Here is a 10,000-nt window from a genome sequence, read left to right as displayed (position 1 = left end):
CGTCGTTTTAACATAGGCGTCGGTTCAACTACCTGTTGGTCAACCATCTACTAACCAACAGTATGCCTTATTTTGTGCCATTATTTAGAAGATAAACTTACGAAGACAAAACACGTCAGTGCAGAACTGAAGATGCACCGTGTTCTTAACAGTTTACAAGATGCCTCCCCTACGTCTACAATCAACCCTCAAGAACGTGATTACTAATTAACAGTGCTCAACCTTGGCCAAGGAACTTTCCCCCCCCCCCCCTTTTTTCTAGACTTTATTTGACGATGTGCACATTTAGCTAGGAAGTCATGTTCAAACTGTCTGGTTTAATCATACATGGCGTGTCCATTAACATAAGTTGTTTCCCGTTCCCCTCTATCAAGTTTGAAATTTTATTGCCCGAGAGGAATGTTCAAAGTAGTGAGTAAAACTTTTGGTATTATTTCAGTCACCATTTTTACTTTCATTGGTTGATTAGTCATTTGATTATTGATTTAAGATTTAATTGATTTGACCATTTTCTTGGCATTTTTCATATGCCTTGCGGTCTTTATTCAAATTTCAATTAGGTAGTTTTGCTGTTTTTTCCTGTGTCAGGTGAAAATTCCTGTTGTACTTTATGGAAATAAACGCCATTTTTAGGTTGAAATTATTAACTGTTTTTAACTTGACCTTTACATTTTGAAATAACTAAATGAGTTATCACATGAGGTGAGAAATGACTTATGGGTAAGTTTATATTTACGTCAATCTAAAGCTATCGGTGTCAATCCTTTATTGTAATGTTCTGCAGTATTACCTCCCGGTGGTCCTTAGGACATTTTGACTTTTACAGTACTGCTCCCCCTAACTCTTTGTGAAACTGTCGTTAATGTAACTGATTCAGTCCAACCACACTTGATTGGGATTTACTATTCTGCGCCCTGGAGTAGCGTCTGAACATCAAGGTGATATCGGTGCCAACAGTCCCGGTATAGAATAATCTTTGGACTTAAACGTGTGTAGGGAAAGCAAACCGTCTTCGTTGCGGTTCTCTAGTTTGTCAAGTGTGAGAGTGTTGGCGCTCTATCCTTCAGGCTCGGGTTCGGAAATCAGAAACGGGAAGGCCTTTCCCGGAATTATTTCCCACATAGACGATTTAAATTACACTTACGAGAAGCATAGAACAAATGCGGATGGATCAAAAATTTATTGGAGGTGTGATGTGAAGAGCTGTAAACCACGCCTGCATATTGCAACAGAAGAAAGGGACTACAAGGTCCTGAACTGTATTGAACATCATCATAGTTCATGTTAAACAAAACCAAAAATGTGTGAGGCCTTAACTAGTTTGAAAGCTGCCGCGCTTTCAAGTCAGAATCTTCACGGTCACTTATTGCATCAACTAGTGCATCATTAACTGAAAATTAAAGAGCTCAACTACCCTCGGTATCATGCTTAAGTCGAAGCATCCGGATGTGGCGTCAAATTAATGAAGTAGTTCCCCCACTTCCCGTATGTAGGACTGGATTTATACTACCAGACGAGTTTAGGGTATTGGACAGCGGTGAGGTTTTCCTGCAATTTGATAGCGGCCAAACAGATGGAAGTAGAATGCTAATTTTTGCAACAAATCAAGGACTTGATGATTTAATCCATGCAACACATTTAGCAGGGGATGGAACGTTTAAGTGTGTGCCTAAAATATATTTCCAGTTATTTACTTTACATATTCAGATTAACAACTTCAGTGTACCAAGGTTATTTGCCCTCCTCCCAGACAAGAAAGAAGAAACATATAACCGACTTTTTGCAAAAATTTTGGAATTATGCCCAAATTTGAATCCCCAGGCGTATGTGATGGAATTTGAAAAAGCACATATGAACAGTGTACACAATCATTTCCCAGATGTATCTATTTCATCATGCCTTTTCCACTTATCGCAAAGCATGTATCGCAAAGTTATTGATTTGGGTTTTAAAGAAAGATATCACAGAGATACTGAATTCAGTGTAAAAGTTAGGTGTTTTTCTGCCCTTTCACTACTTCCAATGGATGATGTGGTAGATGGTTTTGATGAGCTTGCAGACGACGAGGACTTGCCTCAAAAACTGGTCTCCTGTTTTGAAGCATGTTATATTGGGTGAGAAAGGGGTAGAGGTAATCGACGAAGGCGAATAGTACCCCTTTTTCCTATGCATATATGGAATTTACGTGAAAGAACTTTTCAAGTTCAACCGCGCACCAATAACAATTTAGAAGGGTACCACTATGCACCACAGAGTGTTGTTTCAGGTGTTCATCCAAATATCTGGAAATTAATCTTGGCATTGAAAAATGATATTTTGATTATAAAATAAATTTTTGAATATACTTACTCGGTGAATATATAATAGCTGACGTCTCCGACGGCTCGACAGAAAAAACACAAAAACTCGCGAGCGATCGCAATGAAGGTTGCGGGTGTGCCCACCAGCGCCAACTATCGGCCAGATACCGCATATACATGTAAACAGCTCCAGTTCTTCTCATCCCGCTGGGTCTCTATCGGGGAGGAAGGGGGGTTCTTTAATTTATATATTCACCGGGTAAGTATATTCAAAAATTTATTTTATAATCAAAATATTTTTAAATATTAAACTTAGCCGGTGAATATATAATAGCTGATTCACACCCATGGTGGTGGGTAGAGACTAGTATTAATATAGTTTACAGCGTATATGCTTAGAGTTTTTGACAGTTATAATATAACAAAACCCAAATAAATATAGGTACCTGGTAAGGAAGCTGACTTTGACGATTACTCTGCCTTGTTAGTCTGCTTTCCTCACGAAGCCCAGCCATCCTCTTAGGATGCTGAAAGACTCCCAGGAGCTGAAGTATCAAGGGCGGCAACCCATACAACAGGACCTCATCAAACCCCTAATCTGGGCGCTCTCAAGAAATGACATTTGACCACCCGCCAAATCAACCAGGATGCGAAAGGCTTCTTAGCCTTCCGTACAACCCAAAAACAAGATTAAAAACATTTCAAAAGACAGATTAAAAGGATATTGGAATTAAGGGAATGTAGTGGTAGAACCCTCACCCACTACTGCACTCGCTGCAACGAATGGACCCAGTGTGTAGCAGTCCTCATAAAGAGTCTGGACATCTTTTAAGTAAAATGACGCGAATACCGACTTGCTTCTCCAAAAGGTAGCGTCCATAATACTTCGCAGAGATCTATTTTGCTTAAAGGCCACGGAAGTTGCTATAGCTCTTACTTCGTGTGTCTTAACCTTAAGCAAGCAACGGTCTTTTTCACTCAAGTGAGAATGAGCTTCTCGGATTAAAAATCTGATAAAATATGACAAAGCATTCTTTGACATAGGCAATGATGGCTTCTTAACTGAGCACCATAAGGCCTCAGATCTACCTCGTAAAGACTTAGTACGAGCTAAGTAGAACTTAAGAGCTCTAACTGGACACAGTACTCTTTCAAGTTCGTTGCCTACGATCTCTGACAGGCAAGGTATATCAAATAACTTAGGCCAAGGACGAGAAGGCAGTTCATTTTTGGCCAGGAAACCAAGCTGAAGTGAACATGTGGCTTTATCTGTGGAAAAGCCGATGTTCTTACTGAAGGCATGAATCTCACTGACCCTTTTAGCTGAAGCCAAGCATACTAAGAAAAGTGTCTTGAGGGTGAGATCCTTCAGGGAGGCTGATTGTAATGGCTCAAACCTGTCTGACATCAGGAACCTTAGGACCACGTCTAAGTTCCATCCAGGAGTTGCCATACGACGTTCCTTAGAGGTCTCGAAAGACTTAAGGAGATCTTGGAGATCTTTATATTTGGAAAGATCTAAGCCTCTATGTCGAAAGACCGAAGCCAACATGCTCCTGTAGCCCTTAATAGTAGGTGCTGAGAGGGAGCGAACATTTCTCAGGTGTAAGAGAAAATCTGCGATTTGGGCTACAGTGGTACTGGAAGAGGACACAGATGCTGACTTGCATCAGTCTCGAAAGACTTCCCACTTCGATTGGTATACTTTGATGGTAGAAGCTCTCCTAGCTCTCGCAATCGCTCTGGCTGCCTCCTTCGAAAAGCCTCGAGCTCTTGAGAGTCTTTCGATAATCTGAAGGCAGTCAGACGAAGCGCGGGGAGGCTTTGATGAAGATCCTTTACGTGGGGCTGTCGTAAGAGATCTACCCTTAGAGGAAGACTCCTTGGAAAGTCTACCAGCCATTGAAGTACCTCTGTGAACCACTCTCTCGCGGGCCAGAGGGGAGCAACCAACGTCAACCTTGTCCCTTCGTGAGAGGCGAACTTCTGCAGTACCTTGTTGACTATCTTGAATGGTGGGAATGCATACAAGTCCAGGTGAGACCAGTCCAGTAGAAACGCGTCTATGTGGATCGCCTCTGGATCTGGGACTGGTGAGCAATAGATTGGGAGCCTTTTGGTCAACGAGGTGGCAAAGAGGTCTATGGTGGGTTGACCCCAAGTCGCCCAAAGACTCTTGCACACGTCCTTGTGGAGGGTCCATTCCGTGGGGATCACCTGACCCCTCCGACTGAGACAGTCTGCCAAGACGTTCAAGTCCCCCTGGATGAATCTTGTCAACAGGGAGATGCCTCGATTTTTTTACCATATGAGGAGGTCCCTTGCGATCACGTACAGCGTGTGGGAGTGAGTGCCTCCTTGCTTGGAGATGTACGCCAAAGCTGTGGTGTTGTCTGAATTGACCTCTACCACTTTGTTTCGAAGAATGCTCTCGAAATTCATCAAGGCCAAGTGGACTGCTAATAGCTCCTTGCCGTTGATGTGCATGCTCTTCTGAACTGAGGTCCAAAGACCCGAGCATTCCCGACCGTCCAGAGTCGCACCCCAACCCAAATCCGACGCGTCTGAGAACAACACATGGTTTGGGTTCTTGACTGCTAGGGAAAGACCCTCTCTCAGACTGATGTTGCTGTCCCACCAGTTCAGGCATGCTTTTACTGGTTTGGAGACCGGGATTGATACAGCCTCTAAAGTCTTGCTCTTGTTCCAGTGAGAGTCTAAATGGAACTGGAGAGGGCGAAGGTGAAGTCTCCCTAGCGAGACAAACTGCTCCAGGGATGACAGAGTCCCCACGAGACTCATCCAACTCCTTACTGAACAACGTTCTCTTTCCAGCATGAGTCGGACTTTGAGCAGGGCTTGTTCTATTCGGGTGGCAGACGGAAAAGCCCGAAAAACTAGACTGCGAATCTCCATCCCCAAATATAGAATCGTCTGGGATGGAATCAGTTGGGACTTTTCTAAGTTGACCAAAAGTCCCAACTCCTTCGCCAGACCCAACGTCCAATGTAGATCCTGCAGACAGCGATGACTGGACGATGCTCTGAGAAGCCAGTCGTCCAAGTACAGGGAGGCTCGAATTCCCGATAGATGAAGGAATTTTGCCACATTCTTCATGAGCCTCGTAAACACGAGAGGAGCAGGACTGAGGCCGAAGCACAGTGCTCGAAACTGGTACACCACATTCCTGTAAACAAACCTCAGAAACAGTTGGGAATCCGGGTGTATAGGAATGTGGAAGTACGCATCTCGCAGGTCGAGAGAGAGACCATCCAGTCTCCCTCTCTGACCGCTGCTAAGACGGACTTCGTGGTCTCCATCGTAAATTTTGTTTTCGTAACAAAAACGTTGAGCGCACTGACGTCTAGCACTGGCCTCCAACCTCCTGTATGCTTTGGGACTAGGAAGAGACGGTTGTAAAACCCCTGTGATTGAAGGTCCGAGACTTTCACCACCGCTCCCTTCTCTAGCAACAGAGACACTTCGTGATGTAGAGCTTGTCTCTTTGACTCCTATCGATACCTGGGAGAGAGGTCTATGGGAACTGTTACTAGAGGAGGTCTGCGTACAAAAGGTATTTTGTACCCCTCCTTGAGCAACAGAACAGACTCTTGGTCTGCACCCCTCTTCTCCCAGGCCTGCCAGAAGTTGGTCAGTCTGGCCCCTACCTCTGTCTGAGGACGTGGGCAGTCAGACTCTGCCACGGGAGGACTTGGCTCCTCTCTTCTTACCTCTCTTTCCCTCGGCACGAGAGCCTCCCCTGCTGGGAGCTCTGCCACGAAAGGGCGGGATAAACCTAGCCGAAGGAGTCTCGATTCTGGGTCTCGCCACAAAGGATGAAGAAGGAGCTCCCTTGCGAGCAGAAGAAGCCATCAGGTCATGTGTGTCCTTCTGCACAAGAGAAGCAGCAATGTCCTTAATCAGCTGTTGTGGAAACAAGGCAGCCGATAAAGGAGCAAAGAGCAGTTCCGATCTTTGACAGGGAGTAACTCCTGCTGAAAGGAAAGAGCAAAGGGTTTCTCTCTTCTTCAAGACTCCCGACGTAAAGGTGGAGGCAAGCTCATTGGAGCCATCGCGGATGGCTTTGTCCATACAGGACATAATAAGTAAGGATACATCTTGGTCAGCAGACGAGATCTTCCTACTTAATGCTCCTAAAGACCAATCAAGAAAGTTAAAAACTTCAAAGGCCCTGTATACGCCTTTAAGGAGATGGTCAAGGTCCGAGGAGGACCAACAAATGTTCGAGCGTCTCATGGCCAGGCGACGGGGAGAGTCTACGAGGCTTGAGAAGTCACCCTGGGCAGAGGCAGGGACTCCCAAGCCGAGAACTTCTCCCGTGTCATACCAGATGCTCGACCTAGAAGCAAGCTTAGAAGGTGGGAAGGCAAAGGCCGTCTTCCCCAAACTCCTCCTGGTAACCAACCAGTCGCCTAGAAGACGTAAAGCCCTCTTAGAAGAGCGAGAAAGCACTAGCTTAGTAAAGGCAGGCTTGGTAGCAGTTAAGCCTAGCGCAAACTCAGACGGAGGCGAACGAGGAGCAACAGCAATAACATGATCTGGGAAAAGATCCTTGAAAATCATCATGATCTTCTTAAAATCCATCGAAGGTTGTACAGCCTTAGGTTCTTCTACATCAGATAAAACGTCCAAAGGACTATCATTAGGAGGAGGATCAGCAACGTCCTCATCTGAAGGACCCTCGTCCGACAACTGATGAGTCTCAAGCAAGGGAGAGACCTGCCTTGGTGGTAATGCTTGACAAGCAGAGTCCACACGCAAAGGAGCATCAGTAGCTGTCCAGGACGCTACGTCATGTAACTGCTTAACGGACTGACTAGCAACAACAACAGGAGCGGGAGGACGCTCGACGTCAACTCGAGACTGCCTTGACTGCCTAGATTGAGCAGTTAAAACAACTCTTGACTGCGGTGCTTGACGCTCAACGTCAAAACAAGTCAACTTAGCTGGTTGGCGAACGTCCTGAACGTCAACACGAGCATGCGGCAGCGGCTGAAAGTCAACACGGGACTGCATCGAGTGAGGCTCTAAGTCACGTGATTGACGTGACTTTGTAACGTCAACGTCAACAGGACGAGCAAAGGCTCGTTTGGGCGGCTGACGGCCAGGATCTCGATTAGCGTAACGGCGAGGATCAACGTGAACCTGCTCAGCAGTATACTCCTCCATAAGAGAGGCAAGCTTACTCTGCATATCCTGCAGGACAACCCATTTAGGATCAACGGGAGTGGGATCGGGTCGAGACGATGGTAACGTCTGTGACTGCAAAACATTGCCTAAACTAAGACTCTCGGAGCCCGTGTTACGCTTCTGTTTAGGCGGCGAGCAGTCTTCCGATGACTGCACAGGGTCAGAGCTGTCCCAATGGCTACAACCAGGACGCTGGACCTGTCCTGAAGGACTGACTTCCGCTTTAAGGGTCTCGAAACTTTGCTCCACGGTTTCTTACGCGAGAAACCTTCGGATGACGAGGAGAAAACCGCCTCGCTCGTCTTATGGTAGGGGCGGTCTGGACGAGACACGCCCGAAACCATAGAGGGAACATCTGTTCATTGGTTAAAGCCTCTCGAACCCATAAGTCCTACGACATTACTTCTCCCTGGGGCATGGGAGCTTGCAAGAGGTCTCGGACTAGGCGAACGACAGGCAAGAACAGACGAACCCTCGGTCGCAACACTGATAACACTTTGCGCACTAATCACTTTATCCCCACGATTTTCTCATGTGGCACTCTGACACTTTAACTCTTTTACATCCGCCATGAGTTGATTACGGTCCGTAGCTAAAGATTCAACTCTCTCGCCCAAGGCTTGAATGGCTTGCAACATATCCCGCATTGATGGTTCATGAGTGCTAGTAGAGGGTTCAGGCACAACTACTACTGGGGAAGGATTAGGTTCAGGGGCATGGGAGGAGGAAAATTCTAATGATCTAGAGGAACTTCTCCTCACCCTATCTCTCTCTAGCTTACGAGAATACTTATCAAACTCTAGCCAGTCGAATTCCGAAAGTACCACGCACTCATCACACCGATCTCCTAATTGACAGGTTTTACCCCGGCAATTAGAACACACGGTATGTGGGTCGAGAGAGGCCTTTGGAAGACGTTTGTTACAATCCCTAGCATTACATTTACGAAATTTAGGAATTGGAGAAGGGTCAGCCATTTTGAAAAGTCAAAGAAAATCCAAAAACAATCCAAAGTCATCAACAATAAAATCTATCCAAAAAAAGAGTTCAAGAGTTTTAATTGAAGATAAAAACACCTGCACTGCGAAAGCTCAAAACCAAAAAGAAGTACTTCACCAAGAATGACGAAAAACTCCAGGTCAACAGCGAGTAATGGAATCAACTTGTCGACAAGACCGACAGAGAAGAACTGGAGCTGTTTACATGTATATGCGGTATCTGGCCGATAGTTGGCGCTGGTGGGCACACCCGCAACCTTCATAGCGATGGCTCGCGAGTTTTTGTGTTTTTTCTGTCGAGCCGTCGGAGACGTCAGCTATTATATATTCACCGGCTAAGTTTAATATTTAAAAAAGAAGAGAACATCGCCCACTTGAAAAAAGCTCAGTTTGACAGTGGACATGGCATTCCAGAGAAGCGTAAGTACAAGGACTTGAACAAGAGACTCAAAAATATTGTTTTGCGATATGATTCACAGAAAAAGACAGATTTCCTGACAGCTGTGGCAAGGATTTTACATTATTAAAATTAGCATTTCCCAATTTCTAATAAATTTTTTCTTAGCACCGTTTGTCTAAAAAAGTTTTTGTAATATTTTTAATAGATGTTTTTTTTTCAGTACAAATACTATACACGTTTTCTTTATATTTTAATGGTGTTAATGAAATTATCATAATGAATAAACTCCTATATGGGTAAACAAGCCAACAGACCATTTACTTACAAAATAGATTTACAAGGGATAAGTCCTAAAAAAAACAAAAGACGGTCATTATTTCTTTAAGTTGGAATCAAACTACCGGGAACCAACAATACTGGGAATCCACTTACCGGGAATCAAATATCCGGAATAAAAAACTGGAATCAGCATACCTAGAACCATATACACATATGCATATATATATATTATATCCATATACACACATTTATTCATATATATTCATATATATACATATATATTACATATGCATATATGTACACACACACACACACACATATATATATATATATATATATATATATATATATATATATATATATATATATATATATATATATATATATATATATATATATATATCTTTCCTACAGATGGCTTAAGAGCTTTAGACTTTGCCTCTGAATCAGGCTGTGAGGAAATCATAAATGAAGCTACTCACAGGTCTGGTTCTCAAGTTGGGACATCTGATCATGCCTTGATTTCATTGATAGTGAAGACTGAGCAGCCTGTCCCTGGTATATCATACTCTTGTAAAATTTATATGAAATCCCAAGCAGACTGGAATGAGATTTTGCATGATCTTTTGTGCTTGAATTGGTCACAATTATATAGAAGTGTAGATCCTGTTGTCCCTTTGAATGAGAATCTAGTCAACATAATTGATAGGCGTATCCCTTCTCGTGTGCTAAGGTACAGAGTGAAGGACAAACCGTGGTTCAATGATGATTGTAGACGTGCTTATTTGGAAAAGCAGGAGGCCTATCATCTT

This window comes from Palaemon carinicauda, chromosome 18, assembly GCF_036898095.1.
Source record: "Palaemon carinicauda isolate YSFRI2023 chromosome 18, ASM3689809v2, whole genome shotgun sequence".
Taxonomy (NCBI): domain Eukaryota; kingdom Metazoa; phylum Arthropoda; class Malacostraca; order Decapoda; family Palaemonidae; genus Palaemon; species Palaemon carinicauda.
The sequence above is the reverse complement of the archived record's forward strand: the minus strand, read 5'-3'. Positions refer to the sequence as shown.